The following is a 26,029-nucleotide window of genomic DNA, read 5'->3' as shown; positions in this document are numbered from 1 at the left end:
GCGCGTTTTCCCTAGCTCGCCATTTTCAGCTGTTTTTAGCGCGATTTTCTCCGGAAAATGGCGAGATTTCAAATAGCGCTGCTCTCTGCATGAGGCCCTTAGTCAGTTAACAAGTCTCTAAAGTTAAAAACCGATGGGCATTTAAAAATAATATTTTTACTCCTATAAGCACCCTGCTAGAATTTATTTGTCTCTGCATGTCAGCCCTGGTAGCTGCAGGCAGTGTAGGGGTTAAATCCTCACAAGGCCTCAGTACACAGTGAGTTTGTTACACTGTTGTGTCTAAAACGTTGCCTTTTAAAGGGCAGTGTTAGTCACCCTTTAATTCTAGAAACTGCCAGAAAGGTCACATGGTTATGGTGTGACCAGGTTGCAACAAATATTCTGCCCAGATACTGGGGCAGAATGTTGGCCAAGCCCCTCGGTATAAAGGTGGGTATCCACCATTTTGCATTCAGAACCCAGGGAGGACCCCCAACAACATCAGGGAAGACCCCATTAACCCATCAGGAGATCCTGTTCCATCCAGAGGGATGCCAGAGAGGTCTCCAGGTTACCCTGACCTGTAAAGGGTATTTGTTTTTATCATAGGGACAGTATCCCATTATTAGGGGCTCCCAAGAAAGAAGGCCTGGGTGGGCTGCTGACTATTCCTTGACTAAAGGATCTCGGCCTGTGTCAGGCAGGGCAAAAGGCTCTTAAATGGGATGAGCCTCTATGTGACCCGTAGTGCGAGGAGCTGGAGGAACTATTTCTGCTATGCTAAATTTGTCCTATTCACAAGAGTTGTGCCTCTTCCTGAATTGCATGCATATGAAGATATTCTGTTATAATGAATTCAGCTGAAGATTTCCTGGCGCCCTGTACAAATTATTCCTACTCCTCATACAAAGCCAGCATGGATCCAGCTGCCCTGAGAGGATCCTAAAACCTGTCCTGTTAACACCATCAGGTGAGCCGCTGAGCACTGATATAACTTTATTCCGGTCCCAAACTGTTTAAAGCCACAGAGACTATATAACAACACTCCCTTTTCACTGTACACCCTATCCCTCATGCTGGGGTGGGATTGGGGTGTTACACCCATTAGAAAATATAATTTGGCAAAACAAAAACAAAAAAATGACATCTAACTATATTTATAGGGAGAGAGAGACTTCACCCAAACACAAGAGGCTGGAGAAAACACAGCACATCCCGGTAAGGGCTTGTACATAGTAGGCGCGAGCACAACCGAGCGCATGACGTCGCCCGCAGCACAGGCGATCCCTGGCCTGTGGAGTCTGGAGGAGGAGACGAGACCATGAGCAGCTCCAATTCAATGTTTGGGGGCGTGCCCGTGACGTCACGTGAGCGGTTCGCCCTCATTGGCTGAACCGCGCACATGACCCGACGGTCGCGAGACCAAATCAAACGATTTTGTCTTGCCAAACATCGTCCGCCTCGTTGCTCTCGTGCACTATGGCCATGCGCATTGCCTTCCTGCTTTTTGTGTTCGTCACGCTTACTATGGCTGTGGGCTGAGTGTTAAAAAAAAAATGGTATATTTGCACAAAAATAGAAATTCCACCCTGATAAAGGCTCCTTAGTAGAAACAAAACTTTGGAATTTCTATTCTTGTGCGAGATACAGTAGGGCCACGCTTTACAGCGCTCCGCTTTATCGCGTTCCGCTCATACAGCGCTTCCCAATGTATACCCATATTCATTAGGTTTGGCGCTTGTTCCGTTTTTCTGTCGATTTTCGCCATGACGCGCTCAGCAGCTGAGTATCCGGCTGTCACTAAGCAACAGTTTTAGTGCGTACGCAACTCCTTGTCAGGTGCAATTTGTCAGCTAAACAGTCGGTTTACAGCCCTGCATCTCTGTTTTCAAAGGTACAATACAGTACAATAGGGCCCCACTTTACGGCGATTTCCGCTTTACGGCGGCGGCCTGGAACGGAACCTGCTGTATGAGCGGGGCCCTGCTGTATATACATGTAAAAAAAAAAAGCGCATGCTCCAAGGATTTGTGTATATTAAGATATTATATTTGGGTGAGTACAAGAATTTATGTACACTTAACTATACAGTTTAAATGTTGAAACACATTGAAAAGGTGACACACTATTTCACTCAATGGTTAAAAAATGGAGTATAGGTTCACCAAAAAGCCACCCCGGAGTGATCAGAATAATAAAAGTTGATGTGTTAAAAAGACACGCAGGGTATTAACTTGTGGGGACAAAATGCTCTCCAGAGGTGGAGTACAGGAGCTGTTGGAATCTCTGCACCAGAATTGGGGGAATCTCCTTCCAAGATGGATGTTATATTGGCACACACAAAACCTGCTCCATGGGTTGGTTGAAACACTAGTACGAAGCTTTAATGAAGTGGGGATTCAAAGTGCTTGTTGGAATCTCTGCACTGGTCTTTCTGGAAACTGAATGGAGCGATTAACTCCCAAAGCTCAGTGGTGCCAATAGTTAGGCTGATGGCGATTCAATGTCCTCATGGGAGAGAATGTATAACCATATGGTAAATAATCCCCACAGATAGAGGGGTTTGAATGGGTGATATGGTGCAGAAATATACTAATAAGTCACTCCGTGATCCTGTCAACAGACGGAGACCAAGTGGACGGATGACTAAGGCTGCATCCATGCTTAGCGCGATCACTCGCGCGGCGCAAACAAAATGGCCGTGCCTCAATCAGGAAGGCCATAGGGTGCGCGGGGGCGATGGCATGGCCATTTTTTCACGCGACATAATAATTTGATTTTGTTGCGCGATGGCCGGGTCACGTGAGCGGTTCCGCCAATGAGGGCGAACCAGCTCCGTGACGTCACGGCCACCTTTCCGCCACGCCTTCCCATCGCGTATCCCCCTAGGCCACAAATCGCCTCTGCTGCAGGCACGTGCGACACCACGCGCACCTAGAATGGCCTCAGCCTAATGTATTGTGGTGTTGTTAGAATCTCTGCACTCGGAAAACTTGCGTTGAAAATGTACCTGATCTAAAAGTAATTGCTTGGTTAGATGTCAGTGGTCGTGAATGACCTAACGGGAGGTGATGGTACTATTATCCAACTGTTCATTTAAACCATGAGGTGTAAGGGCGTCTAGTTTGAAGATCTAGAATGTTTCCTGGTGACATAAGGTTTTTATCCCAAATAGAGAATGGAATATGTTTGAGACCCATGATGTGTAGAGTAGAGACGTCTTTAGGATGTTTGCTGCAAAAGTGTTTAGGGACACCAAGAGTTTGTGCTCCCTTGAGGATACTTCATCTGGGTTCAAGAAAGCGAAAACACAGGGGGGCGAGTGGTGCGACCTATATAATACAGGGTGCATCCACAGGTGATGAGATATATGACGTAGCTAGTTCTACAGTCCATATATATCTCCCAACAGGAAATTGTTCATGGGTCTTACAATTCAGGAATGTATTTTCAGTCATCAAGAACAGATGTGAGGCATCTAGACTTTCTAGGTATTGGATAATATATACCTTGATTAGAACTAGTGGTGGAAGTCTGCTAGGTGCCATCCAATTTTTTACACCCTTGGCCTTACGAAAGACCACTTTGAGGGTATGAGATATATCATATTTTAACACTGGATCTCCTGCAAGAATTCTCCAATGTTTGGTTAGAATAGATTTAATCTGGTGAGCTGATTACATTTCGTACTAAAAATTGGTGCAGTTTGATTAAATGATACAGCAGATGGTCTATGTTTTAGAACGGACCCACGGACCCTTTGGGGACTCTCTCCCTATGTTTAGCAAGGAGGGCTTTCTATCCATACCCCTCGCAGTTTGATATGATTCTTCAACAAGTTTGACACTGAGAGGCAATCTGTGTGTCTAAGGCCTGGGACCCGCTGCGCTCGTTGGCGCGGGCGGCAATGTCGCGAGTTCCCCACCAGCAGGGGAATCCTCGCGAGTTGGTCCCGGTCCCCACTGGCTGCACAGCTGACTACACGCTGTGGCGCGTCAGCCGCTAGGAGACACCACAGAATGGTGTTTCCTAGCTTCGACGCGTCACATGGTGTGGCTGTGAGCCAATGGGGAGGGGAGGCTGCGGGAGGAGGAGAGGCTTCGGGGAGCGGGGAGGAGTGTGGAGTGAAAGCAGGTGAGTGCCTGTCTGTATATGTGTGTGCCTGAGTGCCTGTCTGTGTGTGTGTGTGTATGAGTGTGTGTATGTGTGTGCCTGTCTGTGTGCGTGCCTGTCTCTGTGTGTGTGTGTGTGTGTGTATGAGTGCGTGAGTGCCTGTCTGTGTGTGTGTGTGTATGAGTGTGTGTGTGTGTGTGTGTGTGTGTGTGTGTGTGTGTGTGTGTGTGTGTGCGTGAGTGCCTGCCTGTGTGTGTGTGTGTATGTATGTATGAGTGCCTGCGTGTGTGTGTTTTTTTTACTTACTTGCAGCCCGTGGCAGCCCGTGGAGGGAGGGGGGGGAAGAGTAGCGGGTCCCTCCGCTCAAGCCACGCCCCCCCTCCCTGTCAATCCTCCCAGTCAATCCTCCCACCTCCCGCTCCGGCCCCTCACGTCAAAGTGATGTGATTGAACTCCACTTCAGATGGCTTCTCGTATCATATCAATAGTTTAATATTAGTGGACACTGCATAATTAGCAGAATCCATATAGCTCTAATGGAGGTTATCAAGGGACAGGCCAACTTTTTTGCATTAACTTTATTTTGCCCCCTCTCGTGTCCTATAATGTATCACCAACAGTTCATTGGTGCATTGTTGCAATAGCCGTCATTTTGATGTCAGCAGAGAACGCTAATAATTATTGGTATCACCATTCCTTGTCAGGATATTAGAACAGGTGGCAAAAGAGTACATATACTCCGTATTACTTTGTGTTGCAGCAACTTTGTTTTCACTGTGTAGAAAAGATCCAAACTGCTAATTTAAAATAATGGAAAGGTGTGGTAGCACCAGGATCATAAGGATTTGCAGTACCAATTGGAGTTGAAGAAGACCTGCCCAGACACTGCCAGAGGAACCTGTAGTGCATCGTGCAGGTTTAAACACAGACCTACCATTTTGGATTTGGTGCGTCAAGCCACGCCCCCCCTCCCTGTCAATCCTCCCAGTCAATCCTCCCACCTCCCGCTCCGGCCCCTCACGTCATGGCCGCGCCCCCTCACGTCATGGCCGCGCCCCCCCCGACCCGTTTGGCCACGCCCCCCCCGCTCCGAGAAAAGCATCCTGTAGACCGCAGATCGCGTTACAGCGAGTTGCACGCGCCGCCGGCAAGCAAGCCAGCCGTGCGGACGCGTGCAACGGGACCTTAGTAGAAGTTTCTTGACAAGGGCTACAAAGTCAACCACTGATGAGCAGTTGCTCTTTAAAAACGACTGAACTACCCACGGGATATTATTGATCCATTTATCGTAGTGATTGCTACTTGCTTTTAGGTAGTTGTTACAGGAGACCGCATTAAAATGAACATCAGTTTGAATGTGTTAATCTTCATCTACAGATAGGATGAGATCTAAAAATAAAAACAGATTTAGGGTCTGCAACAAAAGTGAAACCTAATTCATGAAAATGTGAAAATAAATGTAATAAATCAATCTCCTCTCCATCCCACATGATAAGAATGTTGTCTATGACATGGCCATAGTACACCAGGCTTGCACCATATGGGTTGTTTGCCCAAACAAAAGTGTCCTCCCACCAACCCATAAAAAGTTTGGCCTAACTGGAAGCGAACATGGTGCCCATGGCCGTTCCCCAGATCTGTAAATAAAAGGAATCCTCAAAAACCAAATAATTGTGTTGTAAAATAAACCTAATATTGTCCACCCTGATGGAGGTTCCTTAGTAGAACCAAAGACAGGGGTGCCCAATGCTACATCCAATTGCCAAAACATATAAAGTAATAAGTATAAAGTTTGAATTCTTCAATATTAATAATAATAATAATAATAATAATATTTACTTGGTTATTTAGTTAAACCCTTTGGCCAAAGTGTCATAAGCCTGCATACCACGTCAAGGTGTAACCAAAATTAATGCAGGTTCTACACTACAATGTGAACCCTTCCCTTTTACTTCTGTATGGGGAGTAAGAACCATAGTAGATCCTGTTCCTGGCAGCAAAGTGAAAAGACCTCCCAAGTTAAAAAGGTGAGGAGAAGTGAGCTCTGGGGGAGGTGCCACCTACCTCCATTACAACTGTTACCAGTCAGAAACATCATGAATATATATTTATGTCAAAAAAGAGTGCTACTGGGCATGGCAAATGTATACAACAAAAGACAGGGGTGCCCAATGCTACATCCAATTGCCAAAACAAATAAAGTAATAAGTATAAGGTTTGAATATTTCAATAATAATAATATTTACTTGGTTATTTAGTTAAACCCTTTGGCCAAAGCGTCATAAGCCTGCATACCACGTCAAGGTAAACCAAAATTATCCATACCTCTCCAACCCAGACCCGGCTACCTTGACTAACCTACACTCCAGACGCGCCCACGAGGCTGTGGGTGGTGTTTATATCCATCCCCACCTCGGCCCGCGGTCACTCCTTTTTTGTGGTGAGCACATCGTGACAATATGCTCAGCCCTAGAAACATGGACCCTGTCGAGGTGGGGCGAGTCTTGAGCATGCACACCAACATGTTCTCTAAAATAGAGAAATATCTTGAGCAGAACGACCGACGTATGGACTTGCTGCAACAGAACCTTCTCTCGCTCTGTCCAAGCGCAAGCTCCTTTTCTTACTCTAGTTCCCTCGCGTCCTTCTACTCCCTCGCCTATCCTTATGTCTGTGACCACGACTTATGAACCCCGACTCCTGACTCCCAATCGCTATGCTGGAGATCCGCATGGATGCCGAGAGTTCTTGAACCAATGCTTCATCCAGTTCGAGATCATGTCTTCTCGCTTCCCTTCCCAGAGATCTAAGGTGGCGTATATTATTTCACTACTCACTGACGACGCCCTGGCCTGGGCTTCCCCCATCTGGGAACAAAGATCGGACCTAACTCAGGACATCAGTGTAAGGAATCGTCCTTAGCGACCTGTTCCCTCTTACCTGTCATCACTCAGACCTCCACTCTGGCACCAGCGCGTGCGCGCACCCCGCTCTGCTTACAGAGCACGCGCAGCTCTTCTAGAGTGCCACGGAGCTTAGCTCCGCCTCCTCAGACGCGCCGCGCTTCTCTCACGCGCAGCACGCACACGTGACGACGTGCACCGCTCTCCAGCTGCATGGCAAGTATTCATTTAGCCCACTTGTCTCCTGCAGCCAATCCTTGCCTCTGCGGAGGCCACGCCTCCGCTCCGCCTCCCTTGCTACTGGTTCCTGTGTGCTATAAATACCCTGCAGTTCCCTTCCTGCTTTGCTGAGCATAACTTGTTGAATCCTTGAGCTCCTGTGCCTGTTGTGCCTTGCTCTTTGTCCTGTGTTCTTCTTGCAGTTTGACTCTTCGTGTACCGACTCAGCTTAACTTTGGAACCCCTCTGGATATTGACCCCGGCTTACCCTCGACTCTGCTGACCTCTCCAAGCCAGACCACGCTATACGGACCTCCACGATTCTAACCTCTCCAACCCCAGACCACAGCCAATGGACTTTGACTATTCTGACCTCTCCATTCCAACACCTTGGCAAGTATTAACTAACCCACTCTCTTCAACCCAGAACCGGCTACGTTTGACAATCCGCCTGCCAAGCAAGCTTCCGCTGCTGTGGGTGCGTGGTTTGCTACTTCCCCACCTCAGTACCAGGGTCCTGTCTTGCTTCTGGGCAGCGCAAGCGTTACAATCAGACTATTCACCAGGGAATTCCGTAGAGTCTTTGACACACCTGGTCGCAAGGTAACTGCTGCTTCCTCTCTTTTTCGTACATATCTCCCAGGGAAACCGTCCGGTTGCCAGATATGCTCTTGAGTTTCGTACCATCGCTGCTGAGACCGGTTGGAATAATGAGGCGTTGTCATCGGCCTTCTGGCAGGGTCTTTCAGAGTTACTAAAAGACGAACTCGACGCACAAGAGCGTCCAACGGATCTTGAGGAACTTATCGCTGTCTGCATCCACGTAGACCAACGGTTGCAAGAAAGGAGGTCCGAACACTCCCGTCGTCACCAACTCACTCCCAGATCGTCTTCTCTCCACCCCAGTACGCCGGAATCTTCTCACTCCAACACTCCTGAACCCATGCAACTGGGTGGTAATAAATTGTCTTCCTCTGAGAAGTAATGCCGACGCAACGCCAGACTCTTGTCTGTATTGTGGCAACTCCGGGCATCAAGTACTTCTTTGCCCTCACAAGTCGGGAAATGCCAGCTCCCAATGAGGTCCAGGGAAGTCTCATTGGGAACACTCTCCACTTCCCCTATCACCAAAAAGACCTTACCAACCAGGATATTGATCCCAGTTTCACTCACCGCCTTAGCATTTGTGGATTCAGGGTCAGGAGGCAACATTATTGACCAAGGCTTCGCTGAGGGAACAACATCCCGCTTGTCCACAAGAGGATCCCGTTAGGATTAGAAGCCATCGTGGTCGGTCATTACAAACAGCCTTCATTTCCTTGCAGACTATCCTCTTCCACTTATAGACTGGTGAGCATCATAGGGAGGAGATCCATCTGAACTTGAGCCACACTCCTTCCGTCGAAGTGATCCTGGGCCTCCAATGGCTTCAACGTCATAATCCCTGTATCGATTGGACCAATAAAGAACCTATCCAGTGGAGCACCCTCTGTGCACAAGCTATGAAGTGTGCCTATCAAGCGCTCCGGAGTGCGCTATGCATATGCCAAATGGCTGAGTCTGAAACAGGGGGAGGTTCATCGGGGAGTCCGTCGGGAGATATATGCTGCTTATCCTGGAGATATCAGTGACACTGTGGTCACTCTCCTAGGTGGATAGTCTCTCTTGCCCCGAGGATTAGAGTTCTGTTGGGAACCCGGGTGTGGGATGCTGGAGGTAAGAAAAGAACCATTTTGCCTCCTAATTGTCAGGAATCGGCGTTCTCCACGCTCCTCACACAGAGCAGTCCCTCCCCGCAGGGAGCCCCTGGACACACAAAACAATCCTGCCTTACCGGCCTCCACGGCTCCCCGCCCCTGCCGCCGTCGCGGGATCACTCCCCTCGGCTATTCCTCTGCTCAGCGCCGGGCGCGCCCACGCCTTCCTGCACACACCTGCACCATCCACTGGCTCGGTTCACGTGCGTACACGAGTTACGGAGCACGCTCAGTCTGCACACTCTTCTTCCCGTCCCCCGGACCCCAGGCTCCGCCCCACACACTGCACGGGCATACTCAGGTTACTAACAAGACTCACCTGGCCTGTTATGCCTGCACCAATCTGCAGTGTCTCCCTGTAGCTCTTCCTGTCCCGCCTCCGTTCCTAATTGGACCTTCCTGCTTTATCTAGCTCCTCTCTGCTCTCAGTCTTTGCTCGACATAGTCTCTGCATGGAAGTACTTCTGGATTCTCTCAGTGTTTTCACAGATTCTGACGCAGCTCGTACGACTACCCCCTCTGGCTCTCGATCTCGGCACTCCTTGGACAACGCTCACTCTGGTAACCCCTTTAACACGGCTTGGACTACGACCTATCTCCACTCTCCACTCCCTGACTTCGGCAAGGCATCATTCACTCTATCTCTACAACCGGTACCGGCAAGTAATGTCTACCTTACTACACCTAGCCTGGCAACGCTTCATACCACACTCCGGACACGCTCCCTTTGCTGCGGGTGCGTGTATTACCACTTCCCCCTTCAGCTCAGGGGACGGGTCTGGTCTGCGGGCAGCACCGGCGTAACATTATGTCGAGCCCACATGACGCAGACCAGACCGAACTACAGCAGTTTCTCTCTAATCTGCTTCAGCAAAACCAGGCCATGGCGGATCAAATTGTGGCACTTACACGCCAGGTCGCAGTACTCTGCGGGCAGCACCGGCGTAACACTAATGTAAAGCCTTCCTCATTATCGGGTCCTGCTTCCACAGTGAATGTAGACCGCATGTCCGCGGTGAGGGAACAGCCCCTCCTCCCCCTCTCGTGGTGGTGCCGCCGACAGCAGGGTAGATATCAGAGACGGCAAGGACCTTTCTGTCGTCTACCACCTATTTTTGTTTAAAATAAAGCCTTTTTTTACTTTTGCACCCACTGGTACCCTTTTCTTCAATTTTTAAATTTTTGGCTGTTCCCGATCCTGTCTGAGTGCCCTGACTATTGCCGTCTCTGTTGCCCTTTGTGCAGAACTGTGCGTTCTTCGTCCAAAAGGTATGTGGGTCGGTTACCCCTGGAGAGGAGACAAGCTCCCTGCCCGAGGTATATATCAAATTCCATGATGTTTTTGACAAGGCACAATCAGAGGTTCTACCACCGCATCGCCCCTTCGATTTTCCTATTGACCTTTTAATAGGTTCAGTTCTTCCCAGGGGAAGGTCTTGTCCGCTCTCACTCCCGGAGACTAAAGCCATGAGTGACTACATTCAAGAGAATCTTAAAAAAGGGTTCATTCGGAAGTCTTCTTCCCCAGCCGGAGCAGGATTCTTTTTTGTAAAAAAAAAGGACGGATCTCTTCACCCCTGCATCGACTACAGAGGTCTTAATAAGATTAATGTAAGAGATGTGTGCAGAGGTAAGCAATGGAGACCGTTTTTAAGGTGAAATTAAAATAAAGCTTTATTGCGCCTGTTCCTTTTAACACAGCAAAAACATATGAAAACAACAAACGCCTATCCCTGTTTAAGGGCTAACTTACTTCCCCAGTCCCTTTCTCCAGGGCTGGAGGGATAATCCCATTACCACCCTATTCCCCAAAGTCTCAAGAGATACCTTAAAGCAGGTAGCTCTTCGTGTCAGTCTCTGGTAGGTTCCTGGGTCCCCTGTGTCCAGGAATATAGGTCTTTGGGTGTCTTGATCTCAGCAGAGCCTTTCTGCTCAATACTTCTTTCCTCTTGTCAGCACCCTTGTGTACTGAGGAAAATCTCCCTTCCTGTCTCAGAGGCAGGCTTTTTCTGACACCTCTAATCAGCCAGGTAGTGTTGGTTAATTGTCTACCAGCAGTTAACCACCACACTGCTGGATTAGAGGCACATATTTGAACAGGGATAAGTCCCCTGTTACAATTACCCTTAAGAATCGCTATCCTTTGCCTTTGATCTTTGAACTTTTCGACCACCTTCAAGGGGCTACCATCTTCACCAAATTAGATCTGCGTGGCACCTACAATTTGGTAAGGATTCGCCAGGGGGACGAGTGGAAAATGGCCTTCAACACGCAAGACGGACATTATGAGTACCTAGTCATGCCCTTTGGTCTCTGCAATGCTCCTGCCGTCTTCCAAGACTTCGTCAACGAGATCTTCAGGGATCTCCTTAATCGGTTTCTTATTGTCTACCTGGATGATATAATGATTTTTTCCAAATCTCTTCAAGAACATATCGGCCACGTCAAACAGGTACTATTACGCCTTCGTGAAAATCACCTTTTCGCCAAACTGGAAAAATGCCACTGGTACCAGTTCCATCAAACTTCTACGGCATTTTTGGGATATGTCATCTCTGACTTTGGGTTCACCATGAATCCAGCAAAAGTAAAGGCAGTTCTGGACTACCCTCGCCCTACTACTCTTAAGGCCTTACAACGTTTTTTGGGCTTCACAAATTATTTTCGCAGGTTTATTCGGAATTTCTCCTCTACGGTAGATCCCATCTCCGCCTTGACCAAGAAAGGTGCGGATCCTGCTTCTTGGCCGCCAGCCACCATTCAAGCCTTCGACCACCTGAAAAGTGTCTTTGTGTCTGCTCCCATTCTCATACATCCAGATCCCAAACTACCATTCACCCTGGAGGTAGACGCATCTGATGTCAGGGCCGGAGCCATCTTATCACAAAGAAGATCACCTCAGGCCAGGCTTCACCCTTGCACCTTTGTTTCTAAAAAAAATTCTTCTGCTGAGCAGAATTATGACGTAGGGAACTGGGAACTCCTGGCTATCAAGCTTGCTCTCGAAGAGTGGAGACATCTGTTGGAAGGTACGGAGAACCCAATCACCATCTTAACCGATCACAAAAATCTACTCTACATAGAAAGTGCCCGTCGCCTGGGTGCTCGACACGCCCACTGGTCGCTTTTTTCCCCCCGCTTCAATTATATTATTTCCTTTCTACCGGGTTCCAAAAATGTTAAAGCTGATGCTCTCTCACGACAGTTCATGGTTGACGATAAGTCTGAGGATCATCTAGAGACAATTCTTCCTTCTAAGTACATTCTCTCCGTCAATAGGTTGGATGTACTGGACGACATTCTACAAGACCAATCTCGTATCCCTGAGGGTCTCGAAGTCCCGGAGGGCCGCCTTTTCGCCTCACCACAATACTGGAGGAAAGTTCAAGAATGGGGACATACCTCCAAATCATCTGGACATCCAGGTACCAGAAGAACCACCGATCTTGTGGAACGAACCTTCTGGTGGCCCGGCATTCAAAGGGAAATTAAAGAATTTGTCAATGCATGCTCGACATGTGCTCGAAACAAGACATCCCCGGAGCAAACCACCTGGACTCTTCCCATACCGGATCGTCCTTGGAACCATTTGTCTACGGACTTTATAGTAGAGCTTCCTGTTTCCAAGGGGATGAACACCATTTTTGTTGTCGATTGCTTTTCCAAGCAAACACACTTCAGTCCTTTGAAAGGTCTTCCAAACTCATCCAAGTTAGCAGATATTTTTGTCAGGGAGATTTTTCGCCTGCACGGGGTATCCCAGACCATCGTCTCCGATCGAGGGTCTCAATTCGTTTCAAGGTTCTGGCATTCTTTTTCCCAAAGGATGGGCATCTCTTTACATTTTTCTTCAGGGTATCATCCCCAAACTAACAGTCAGACAGAGAAGACCAATCAGTCCTTGGAGCAATACCTGTGTTGTGTCGTGTCGGACACCCAGGATGACTGGACGGATCTTCTTCCCTGGGCCGAATTTGCACACAATAGTCAGCGTAGCGAGTCCAACCGAGAGTCGCCTTTTTTCATAAACTATGGATTTCATCCATCCCGCCTTCCGATGTCCACATTTTCTTCTGCGGTACCCGCTGCGGATAACAGAATTCAACTTCTACAGGATTCATGGAAAATGATCCAGGAGAATCTTAGGACCGCAACGGCTAGACAGAAACACCAGGCGGACCGTCACAGGCGCAAGATCCAGGAATTTAGTCCAGGAGATAGGGTGTGGTTATCATCCAAAAACATATGCCTCCGGGTGCCCACACTTAAACTGGCACCCAGGTTTCTTGGACCCTAATCTGTGCTGGAAAAGGTCAACCAAGTGGCATATAATTTACGTCTCCCCTCATCCATGAGGATTCCCCCAGTATTCCATGTCATGTGTCGTAATATTCCAGATAGATAACTTTGCCGTCGTACACCTTTCAAATGTCATAAGCCCCCTTTTTAACCTTGATGGTGAGCTAAATGATCTACAAGTTATCCCGTCTGGACCTATTAATTTCTGCGCTTAAATTACTGATGAGGGCCACAGTGTACACGGTATACAAGTGACACTGCTGCAAGTTGTAGGTTGGGAATATTATAGGACAGTTGATATACGCCCCAAACACCCCAGTGTTAATTATATAGGACAACTGATATACACCCCAGTGTGAATATTATAGGACAGCTGATATACACCCCAGTGTGAATATTATAGGACAGCTGATATACTGTAAGGATCGTGCTTATGCCTCGCCTCCGTGACGTGTCTCGTGACACCCCCGGTGATGTGCCTCGTGACACCCCCGGTGACGTGCCTTGTGCTGACAGGATCGTGCGCAGGCGTCGTCCATTTGTTGTCAGGCAGAGGACTCAACCACGAGTTGACACTGACAGTAGGATAACTTCTTCAACTAATTCACCTGTTGTACTAACTCTGCCCCATGACGATCGAGTGGTCTGATGGCAATCAGCATCTACAGCCGTGCAACACATCGTGGATTGGCTCTTCAATCAAGAGGTAATCATTACATTCAGCCTTGTGCCTTTCATCTGATTGGCTAGCAATCCTTTATATGCTCACCGATACCTTCTCCAAATCGGCTGAGCATAGTAGTCCTTACCCTGAGATGAAGTGCTACCCACAAGCACCCCGCTTGTCATGTCCTGCTTTGCCTTGTGTAATTCTTCTTACCTTATCTTGTCTCCTAGTATCTCGTGCCTCGGACTCCTGACTTCTCCTATCCTCGACCTCGGCTTTGTACCTGGACTCCCACCTACTCCCTACCTCGACCTCGGCTACGCACTTCGACTATACTACATCTCCAACCCTTGACCACAGCGAGTATCAACACTAATTCTACTTCTCCTATCCAGGCCCGGCTACAAGACTACGAACCTGCACACCGGACACAGTCTCGCGGCTGCAAGTTGGTGTATTAATCCCCGCCTCAGCCTCGCTGTTCCGTCCTGTTTGTGGCGAGCACTCGTTACATATACTGTACACCCCAATGAAACAATGCATGCGCAACAACTAAGGCCAATATAAACAGATTATTTTAATTACTGTTGACCTGTATGGACAGAGATATCTATGATCTCTCGGCAACCGGTCTTAAAAGGTGTGGTAATCTGGAGACCCCCAAGATACATATCTGTAAAGCCAGCGCAGATACCTTCCCCTCCCGGGGAATAAAAATGGCGGAATAAACCTCCCATGTCACGCGTTGCAGCTTTGGCCCTCTTGACACAGAGGATTTAAACACACGGAAATACCAATGCTACCTTGCCAGGTATAGATCTATGGAAGCAGGGGATCCCCGGAGCTGGAATTAATGCGAATTAGCTCTAGGGACCCCTGGTTTCCCACTCATGCAAGAAAAGGGGAAGAGATGCAGGAGGTCGGTACCTACGTCCACTCACTACGGCTCTGCTCTCATTTAGGTATCATTTGCTCTAATGGCCTTATTACCTGGGCTTGCACACTAAGCCAATGCCACCACACCGTTTGACACAGACGTAAGCAACATTTGAATCCCTTGGTTGCCATACTGTACACAAAATATAGATTGCCATATTGACATCCACCTGCTCTCCTGCCTTATCACCGCCTCTCACTCCCACCTACAAGGCTTCTCCCGTGCTGCCCCGCGCTCTCTGGAATCCCCTACCACGCACCATCAGACCAGCAATCAGAGATGTTAAACTCCCTGAAAACGCACCTTTTTTAAGGATGCCTATTTGCCATACCTCTAACATCCAACTCCCCCCTCCTCCCCCCCCAAAAAAACCTTAATGGCTTCAGCTATCAGACTGGGCCATATTCCAACCTGAGTCACACCCTATCCTACAATGAGCAGCCACCTCACCTTCTTGTGTCAACATTGTCCCTCATTACCCCTAGATTGTAAGCTCTCAGGAGCAGGGCCCTCACTACCGCTCTATATTTTTTCTCCTCATCTGTACTGTATGTAACAGTTTATGTAATATACGTAACTTTGTACCCCCATTGTACCGCGCTGTGGAAAATGTTGGTGCTTCACAAATAAACGATAAGAATATATTGTGACAAAGGTCTTTATGCTTTTTCTGCTATATTTTCTTATTTAAAGCTGGTTTATTTATTGGTTATAAGATATAAAATGTGTTTAATTGTTGCTTAGAGTTCTGTCACTTCTTTCCCCTACAAAGTCTTTAACACACACACAGGTTTGTTTGTTTTTTTAATAAATCAGTTCTGTACTATGAGAAAATACTAATTTAAAAAAACATGTAAAAACTTTTTTTAGTGTATTCTAATGTAACAGGCATTTTTGTTCCTATAACAACCATTTACAAAGTCACAGCCCCTTCCCCTTCTGAAACGGCATCACCTTTTTTGAGCCCTACCCTCTCTAGCAGTGAACCAATTGAATCTAATGCCTGCCTGGTCACATGATCTCCCTCACAGAACTTTGGCTTGTCAGTGCAGCAGAAGATTACCCAAGATGCATTTAGCATTTACCAGGCGAATTTCAGCGATCGATTACAGGAGAACAGATCAATCAGCAACTTAGCTAATCACCTGTCAGTGTGTAGATTGTATTGATGCACATATTGAATGACATTTTTTTTTTAAACGACAGCTTGACGTGCAGCTTTAAATGCAGGCGTTGAACCAACACCTCAAAGCTACTAAAGTTAATAATAAACTATTGCCGGGATGTATTGTATTGTATGTCTTTATTTATATAGCGCCATAAATATACATAGCGCTTCACAGTAGTAATACATGTTGTAATCATATAAATAACAAATAATATAAATAACAGGTCATGGGAATAAGTGCTTCAGACATAAGAGTAACATTAAGGAAGAGGAGTCCCTGCTCCGAGGAGCTTACAATGTAATTGGTAGGTAGGGAAACGTATAGAGACAGTAGGAGGGAATTCTAGTAAGTGCGTCTGCAGGGGGCCAAGCTTTATGTATCATGTGTTCAGAATAGCCACAGTGCTACTCATATGCTTCTTTAAGCAAATGTGTCTTAAGGTGGGTCTTAAAGGTGGATAGAGAGGATGCTAGTCGGGTATTGAGGGGAAGGGCATTCCAGAGGTGCAGGGCAGTCAGCGAGAAAGGTTTAAGGCGGGAGAGGGCTTTTAGATACAAAGGGGGTACAAAGAAGACATCCTTGAGAAGAACGCAAGAGTCGGGATGGTGCATAGCGAGAAATTAGGGCTGAGATGTAAGGAGGGGCAGAGGAGTGTAAAGCTTTAAAAGTGAGGAGGAGAATTGAGTGTGAGATGCGGGATTTGATCGGAAGCCAGGAGAGGGATTTCAGGAGGGGAGACGCGGAGACAGATTTAGGAAAGAGTAGAGTGATTCTGGCAGCAGCGTTTAGGATAGATTGTAGGGGAGACAGGTGAGAGGCAGGGAGGCCGGACAGCAGGAGGTTGCAGTAATCGAGACGGGAGAGAATGAGGGCCTGAGTCAGAGTTTTAGCAGATGAGTAACAGAGGAAAGGGCGTATCTTTGTGATATTGCGGAGGAAAAAGCGACAAGTTTTAGAAATGTTTTGAATGTGAGGAGAATTTTGAGAGAGGAATCGAGTGTGACCACTAGGCAGCGTGCTTGGGCTACTGGGTGAATGATAGTACTTCCAACAGTAATGTGGAAGGAGGTAGTAGGGCCAGGTTTGGGAGGAAGAATAAGGAGCTCTGTTTTTGCCATGTTAAGTTTCAGTCGGCGGAGGGCCATCCAGGATGATATTCCAGAGAGACATTCAGAAACTTTGGTCTGTATAGCAGATGTAAGGTCAGGGGTTGAAAGGTAAATTTGTGTGTAGTCAGCATAGAGGTGATATTTAAACCCAAAAGATGTGATTAGGTCACCTAGAGAGAGTGTGTAAAGAGAGAAGAGAAGGGGTCTCAGGACAGAGCCCTGGGGTACCCCCACAGAGAGATCGATAGAGGAGGAGGAGGTGTTAGCAAAAGAGACACTGAAAGTACGATGGGAGAGGTAAGAGGAGATCCAGGATAGAGCTTTTTTCCCGAATACCAAGAATGTGGAGGAGAAGAGGGTGGTCCACGGTGTCAAATGCAGCAGAGAGGTCGAGTAATATGAGCAGAGTGTAATGACCTCTGTCTTTGGCAGCATGGAGGTCGTCGGTTATTTTAGTGAGGGCTGTTTCAGTAGAGTGAGCAGTGCGGAAGCCAGATTGTAGAGGGTCTAGAAGAGAATAGGTGTTGAGAAAGTGTAGCAATCGAGAGAATACAAGACGTTCAAGAAGTTTGGAGGCAAAAGGCAGGAGGGAGACAGGTCGATAGTTAGAAGGACAGGTAGGGTCAAGCTTGCTGTTTTTGAGCAATGATATCACGGTTGCATGCTTGAAGGAGGATGGAAAAGTACCAGGGTAGAGGAAAGAGTTAAAGATCTGTGTGAGCATAGGGATTATAGAAGGAGCAAGAGATTTTAGGAGATGGGAGGGAATGGGATCAAGAGGGCAGGTGGTACAGGGAGAAGAGGAGATCAGCAGTGACACATCCTCCTCCGAGATAGCAGAAAGAGAGTTCAGAAAGGCAGGAGGAGAGTTAGGAAGCGGTGTGGGATGGGAGGAGGCAACAGATGGGATGTTCTGACGTATGGATTCCACCTTTTCCTTAAAAAAGTCAGCAAAGTCCTGAGGTAAGATGGAGGAAGAAAAGGAGGCAGCCGAGGGTGGTCTGAGTAGAGAGTCAAAGACAAAAATTGTCGACGTGGGTTAGACTTGTGCGTGTTGATTAGTGATGAAAAGTAGGTTTGATTAGCCTGAGAGAGGGTAGAGTTGAAACAGGACAGCATAAATTTGTAGTGAAGGAAGTCTGCGAGAGTATGAGATTTCCTCCAGAGGCGTTCAGAGGAACGAGTGGAGGAACGCAGCATGCGTGTGTGGGAGTTTAGCCAGGGTCTGGGGTTAGAAGGGCAAGGACAGCAGGGAGAAAGCGGGGCATGTAGATCAAGAGAGGAGGATAAGGCAGAGTTGTAGTTCCTGACCAGGTTGTCAGGGTCTGAAGTAGAACTGAGAGAGTAGAGGGAGGAACGTAAAGTGGAATCAAAAGCTGGTAGGTTAATAGAGCACAGGTGTCTGCAAAAACAAGGGCGAGATGGAGATGGAGAGGGGAAGAAGCGTGATAGAGAAAATGAGATGAGGTGATTGTCAGAGAGAGGAAAAGGAGAAATTGAGAAATTGGTGAGAGAAAAGTTTTTAATGAAAACCAGGTCTAGGTAGTGGCCATCCTTGTGGGTGCTGGCTGCAGTCTACTGTTGCAGGCCAAAAGAAGATATAATACATATAACACATAATAGAATTTAAATGGGATTACTGAGGAAACTAAATGTGTACTTTTTCTTAATGCAAAAATATATAGATTCAAATACAGTCACTGTGTAACCTGGGCTTTGTAAACACAGGAAGCGTTTGCTAGTGAGGGCGATGGTTACCGCTAAGATTTCAGTCTAATTTTGCAGTAGAAAGTTGCTCACGGCTGTGGCTGCATCATTCTTTAGGGGACCCCCATCCACAATACATTTGCATCTATCTTTCTCTTTAGTGGGTTAGCATAATTCGCACTAAAGTTTACAAATCAAGATCACGTGAAACCCATAAATTCAGCTCCCAGGAGTGAAAGTGTTAACATGTCATTCACTGATGGAGTTTCATTAGAGCCCTCACACAACCCCTGTCCTCACACAACCCTCCATCAACCTGAGATTATAGTGGGGGCGTGCGAGCGATGAGCAAACTCAGCTTCCAGCAATTGGGGAGGCGTGGCTGACTCGTCACCAGGCTGGTTCGGCCTCATTGGCTGAACCGCTCACGTGACGCGGCCGCCGCGCAAAAGGACAAAAAAGTTTGGTCGCTCTGCGTCATTAGCGCAGTCGCGCGCACTACGGGTGGCCTCCTAGGAAATTGGACTGTTGTTCACATAGCGCACACTATAATCTCAGCCATAGAGAGGTTAGGGGAGGTTTTTGCAGGTGTAGTAGTTTTCGGCCTTGCAAAAAGGAGGTGATACCGTGGCAGGGTTTTTCCAGCTTAACATGCTTTGGCCAACGAATGTAACTAAACGACCTTCACTTATGACAAGAAAAACAAAAGTATTTAACTATATAATTTGTCATATTGGATGTAGGAGGCTTTTTGTGTTTTGACAGATCACAGGAGGTCACAATCCTCAGTGGGACTTATTCTGGAAGCCAGAGGGTCACGTGTAGGATGACTTAGCTCAGATAGTGTCAACTCGGCCCTCTTTTCCAAGCTCGACAAGGTCTGTTTCTTTTCTTACTTTATTTTGGAGAAAGCAGGGAAAACAGTATCTTGTGTAGAGGTGTAGGTCTAAATATCTCTGTGTGTGCTTAGTAGTAAAGGGAGGTGAAAAGATAATCTTGCAGTACCATTACAGGGGTTACAGCAAGGTACTCACTCGTCCAGCGGTGTGGTGGAAAGGAAATGGCAATGTATGCTGGGTAGTAAGATAGTCTGGGGACAGACCATCTGTGGGCAGAGCAGAGGGGGAGAAAGCAGAATAGCCCATTTGAGAGAAAGGCTGGGGCTGCTATGGCAACTCACAGGAGTGTCTGGGGGAGCTACAACATGTAGCAATAATGTTGCATCTCTAATACAGCAAGCTGCTGGGAGAGGGGAAATGGCACTGTGTTTATCACACAAGCACTGTGTTTGTGTACAGAACCAAACACATACAGCTGGCACTAATAAGCTGGCAAGCAGGGCTGCGAGGAAAGGGGGGGGGGGTGAAACAGAAGTGCAGACAGGGGTATTCCTGTTCCATGACAGGACTCCTATTAACACTAATATATATGGTGTGGTGGGTTTTGGGTTCTGAGCTTACAGTTACAGGGGCTGTGTTTGTAAATTTCTATTGGTAGACAATTTGGTGGTTTGTTACCCCTCTTCTCAGGTTTCAAGCTCATTCATGCCACCTTTTAAATTGCAATTCCTGTTCAGCACCTGCGAATAACTAGTCTGTTAATGCAGCAGTCCAAGCTGTTGTTAAAAAAACAAAAACCTTTAATATGTGCATCAATACAATCCACACAGTGATAAGTAATAAGCTAAGTTGCCCATCGATCCGTTCTCCTGTGATCGATCTGCGAAGATTCGGCTCGGGGGTTCACTAAATGTCTGTCAGTGCAGCAGAAGAGGACCAAAGAGGCAAAGTTCTGTGGGGAAGATCATGTGACCAGGCAGGCACTAGATACAATTGGTGCACTGCTAGAGACAGGGCAGAGCTCGAAAAGGGGTGTGCCAGAGCCCGTTTCAGAAGAGGAAGGGGATGGGACTTTGTAAATGGTTGCTATAGAAACAAACAATGCTTGTTACATTATAATACATTAAAAATGTCATTCAGAGTTGTTTAAAAAAATGCTACAAGTATTTTCTCATAGTACACAACTGATTTATTTAAAAAAAAAAAAACCCACACATGTAGGATATTGCTTGGTCTGCAGCTTTAAGACAGTTCTCCCTCCATTAGAGAGGTTAGGGGAGCCTTTCACGGGTGCAGTAGTGTTAGGACTTGCAAAGGAGGGGATACCGTGGCACGGTTTGCAAGCTTATAATGCTTTGGCCAAAGAATTGAACTAAATGACCCTCACTTATGACTAGAAATAGATAAGTATTTCACTGTATAATTGGTCATATTGGATGTAGCACTGAGGCTTTTTGTCTTCTGTTATATTCACGAGGGACCTGCCAGAGAACATTCTGTATGAGTCAGTTCAGATGCTCCAGGAAGGTCGTGTATACAGTATGTGCCACTTAAAATGCCATGTAGCCTATAATTTTCTAGAACGTCCTGTAACATCTGCGTCAACTGCAATTTTTTTGAAGTTTGACTCATATGATGCAAGTTTATTTTAGTAAAGGACAGCAGCAGCTCAGATGCAGTGGTTTGAGGAGAAAAATGCTAATGGTTTGCATCACAAATTAATACATACAGTATTATATATTATCTATATATTATCAGCCCCCCCACCCCAAGAATTAATACACCTATCGCTCCACCTAACCACTTTCTAAATGGCTTGATGCTACTGCTAATGACAACAAAGCAATTCATGCAAAGTAGCTTCATGAATGGTAATTAAGTTTTAATTGCAACTGAATAAAGATTCAGCAGCCAGGCCAGAACGATCAGGGCTGAATCATAATGCTGATCACTTTAACTCTTCAGTGCCCAAATGACGAACAGCGTACGTCTTCAGACGTGCCACCCCAGGGGCCCTTATGAGATACACCGTACGTCATTGGCATGTACTCATTTTAAAGTGGCTGTACGTGGTTACCGCTCCATCGCGCCAAACTGAAAGGGGGGAGGAGGCTGCAACGGAAAACGTATCACGCGATTGCTCCGGAGAGTGACACGGGGATGCCGGGGTTGCAACTACCCTCTGGCACTGAAAAGGTAAGGATAGTTTCAAGCCCTCTATTCACTATGAAGCATCTTCCCAGTACTGGAGAAGAGTTGAGCTTCATTAAATAAATGTATGTATATGTTTATTTGTATAGCACAAATACACGTGACAAAATAACATAACACATTATATGGGACACAATGGGAATAAGCGCTACAGACATAAACGTAATCATTAGGAAAAGGAGTCCCTGCCCCGCAGAGCTAACAATCTAAGTGGGACAGAAATCATCCTCAGCACAGGGAAATAGCTTTAAAGTTAATTCCATGGGGGCCCAAAACAGACACACACACACGTAGATACAGGCATACCCCGCATTAACGTACGCAATGGGACCGGAGCATGTATGCAAAGGGAAAATGTGCTTAAAGTGAAGCACTACCTTTTCCCACTTATCGATGCATGTACTGTACTGCAATCCTCATATACGCGCATAACTGATGTAAATAACGCATGTGTAACAGGCTCTATAGTCTCCCCGCTTGCGCACAGCTTCGGTACAGGTAGGGAGCCGGTGTTGCTGTTCAGGACGTGCTGACAGGCGCATGCGCGAGCTGCCGTTTGCCTATTGGGCGATCTGTCCTTACTCGCGAGTATACTTAAAGTGAGTGTCCTTAAACCGGGGTATGCCTGTATACATTCAGGGCCAGTGTTTAGGTTATATTTGGTACAAGAGATGTGCACATGTTTCGCCCAGCCGTAGACTGTGCCACGAATGTGACATTTCTTCGTAGGCGTGAATATTCACGGCTCAATCTTCGATCGCAAATTTGCTTCTTTTTTTTTTTTTTAAATTGCGGACAGAAACAGCTGGAACTTCATGGAATTCGGGGGGGAAAAGGAGGCGAAGCAAAGAGCATGGCGGGTTCAGACACGTTTGCGCAAATGTTTATGTACTAAATTCGGGGGTGAATATTCAGCCGCAAATTTAATTTAATCAAAACGTAGCATAAAATTTGCGGCTGGAATGTTGACACGTCCAACAAACTGAACAAGCTCCTCACCCCCAACCACACGCAGCACGTGTCACCCGAGATCTGACTCCAAAAGACAGTTCACGGCCCCAAGATTCATCAAGGGATCCGTCCGCTCCTCCTTCTCTTAGGCCTTGTCTCAGGCGAGAGCGAGCGCGCTGGTGCTCGAGCGCTGTGACGTCAGGCCCTCATTTTGCCAGAGCGATTCCTGGCCTGCTTGTTGCGCGCGTAGGGTAGGGGGGCGTGCCCGTCATTTCCTGAACCTCGCACATGACCAGGGCAAGCGTAACAAAGACAAATTGTTTAGTCTCTGCACGCATCGCGCCTCCCCATGCTCACGTGCACGCACGCAGTATGGACGCTACCACTGACTTTAATTATTTTGAACGCGCACTCGTTCTCACCCTGGACAAGGCCTCACCGTGCACCTCACAACTGGAACGCTCTTCCAGAGATTCTCAAAGCCGCCTGTAGTCTAAATTATTTCAAGACTCAGCTGTCTCACATTTTAATCCCGTCTGCAACTGTTACATACGCTCATAATCATATATTATCTCTAACTGTCCATGCAATGTCTGTAAACATAACATCTAACGATGTATTGTCATTATAAGTATGTGCCCAGGAAAACGAGCGGTAACTCAATGTATTACTCCCTGGTAAAACATTTTATAAATAACATTTGCTCATCTCTATTGGGCACCTATCCGTATCAGGCTGAGATTATACTGCGTGCTTGAGTGTCGCGCGCGCCCGTCGCTCAAGTGATTTTCTGGACATAGTGATTCAGGCGATGGGGAGGCGTGGCTATGACGTCACGAAGCTGGTTCGCCGTGATTGGCTGAACCGCTCACGTGACGCGGCCGTCGCTGGAAAGGCCAATTTTTGTGTCTTTTCAAAAGGCGGACGCGCTATCGCACAGACTATAATCACAGCCTAAGAACTGGAGACATCTCACTTTTATGGATACTTCTCTGTAAGGGAAAAGCATGAAGGAATAATACATTATTGTGGTAGTGAGAAATATATTACTGCAGCAATACCCCCCCTCAGGCGCCTAATATATTAGTATCTTGTGCCTGTCCTGCTCTTTTTTGTTTTCTAGTGTTAGAAAGAAAATTGTGATTTTTTTTCCCTGCCTTCCTTGGTAACCTATAGACTGCATTGGGCTCGACTCCATTTTACCCTCCCGGATACTTAATATTTCAAATACATATCTCCTGAACAAAGCAACAGATTTAAAAAAACAAAAAAAAAACAAAACATATATGGGGAGTGTAAGAGGAGATCTGTAAACGCAAGTAAAAAACAAACAATGCAAAAAATATACAAAAAATGGCGATCAGCGCAGATGACTCCATTAATACGATACTGGCATTTTTCTGTTAATGGATTTGCTCTCAGAGGTACTGCATAGCGGGGTACCTCTAGCACCATGTGAAGTACTCACCCACCCAGGACTGGGCCACCAGAACAAGTTCTTGAAGGCAGCTCTGAAATGGCTTGGGGGAAACCAAAGCCCAGATCTGCATTCAGCATGGTTTGCTCACTGCCGGTGTTTGGATACCTCCTCCGGCGGCCTAGGTGTCACCATACAAGGGGCACTTGACACAGCACATCCAGGTGGGACACTAATACACACTGATCTTCTCGGAGGCATTGCACAAGGTAACAACGAGTGAGTGAGGCACTCACATGCACAACACCTGTGATGGTCATCAACAGGGACATATACTCATGCCAGGTTGCCAGGTATTTTGGCCAGTCTGTCCAGTAAAAAAATTTGAGGTAATACAGCTCTGACCTAGGGAACTGACTGGCGTGGGGCGGCAGCCCGGTTTTTCTCGAGCTCTTTGCCCCTTGTGTTCATCATTTTTAGAGAGGTCACCTGGCAACCCTACGAAACTCAATAGGAGTACATTATTAGGACAGGTATAGATCGATAGGAAGAGCATAGCAGATCTGTAATGCAGCCATACATAGCAGCTGTGATGTGAATTTAAAGCACCTCTATATAACAATAACTGGGGCAGACACTGAGTACTTAAAAGAGACTAAGGTTGGCGCGACATCCTGGTCATGTGTGGGCGAACCAGCTCCGTGACGCCATAGGCACGCCCCTAGGAACGCCCCCCCGCGGCTAGTCGACCATGCCCAGGGAAAGCATCCGCTTTCCCACAGCCTCCGCGCGGGCGAAGGCTCCATGGCCCGGGCCTAATACAGGGAACAAGGGAGTCAGCCGCTGATGTAGACAGACCTGCCCAGCATCTCCAAAAAGAGAGTGACTCCCACGGACACATCTCCCGGGACAGACACACGCCTCTGCATTGGAATGACTATTTTACACGACCTAAGACAGAAGGACAGGTAGATATTTCTAATATCAGAAAGCAAGAGAAAGTCGCGTGCGCTTATAGTGAGCGCGACGCGACGGAGCGACTGCTCGGTCGCGATCGCTGGAAGTCATTTCAATTAGGCCGCGCTTATAGTGCTGGCGCCAGCGTCGCGACCGATGACGTCACCCGTCGCCATTGCGATAGTTGTAATGTAAGTTTAGGCGACGTCGCCGGCTACGAGGCCAGAAAGGGGGAGGGCAGAGGGGCGGAGAAGCTCTCTGATTGGCCACAAGGGGAGACCGTCGCTGACTGAATCAAATAACAGTGACTACCAGATTTTTGGTAGCGCCGTCTCGTGCACTATAAGCGCCGATGACGGCGACAATGCATTTGTTTTGACGCGACGTTGCGCACTATAAGCGCAGCCAAAGACTTGTCCATAGAGGTAAATACTGTATACAAACACATTCACATCCTCCCAGAGCTGATACCGGTGGTACTGTGTCAAGCGCCCTCCCGCACCGTTGCTATTTTAGAACGAAAGACACTTTATACTACGACCTTTTATTAATACATTTGATTTCCCTTTGGCACAGCCAGGACTTCCCCCACTAAAAAAAAAAAGTTGCCTATATTCTTCCAACGTTTCATTATCCCCCCCCGAAATGTTTTGTGTTTTTATCTGCCCGCCCGATTCGGTTTGCAAGAACAGCAAGTTCAAGAAACATAGAGCACACTCCCGGGCCGCGCTGGATTGTGGGAGAGGAAGAGCTGAGCACGTTGGAAGGGAAGCAAAGCATGGCGGCCTCCAG

At 47.2% G+C, this 26,029-nt stretch overlaps 1 protein-coding gene and 1 long non-coding RNA gene across 3 annotated transcripts in view; one reads left to right on the top strand and one right to left on the bottom strand.

Moving 5' to 3' along the window:
* Positions 1-25,681, bottom strand: part of KLHL17 (kelch like family member 17) — a 113,145-nt gene extending 87,464 nt beyond the window's left edge. The window contains exon 1 of the mRNA XM_075603614.1: positions 24,332-25,681. The gene's annotated coding sequence lies outside the window, so the exon portion shown is untranslated. The remainder of the gene's footprint in view (positions 1-24,331) is intronic.
* LOC142496748 (uncharacterized) lies at positions 345-26,029 on the top strand. 2 transcript variants are annotated; one of them, XR_012802099.1, is made up of 4 exons: positions 345-952; positions 1,146-1,200; positions 21,667-21,897; positions 25,930-26,029. It is a non-coding gene; the product is annotated as an uncharacterized LOC142496748 (long non-coding RNA). The 2 variants fall into 2 exon arrangements; XR_012802098.1 differs by lacking the exon at positions 21,667-21,897.

The sequence above is a fragment of the Ascaphus truei genome, chromosome 6 (assembly GCF_040206685.1).
Source record: "Ascaphus truei isolate aAscTru1 chromosome 6, aAscTru1.hap1, whole genome shotgun sequence".
Lineage (NCBI taxonomy): Eukaryota > Metazoa > Chordata > Amphibia > Anura > Ascaphidae > Ascaphus > Ascaphus truei.
This window is presented reverse-complemented; position numbering and strand designations above follow the sequence as displayed.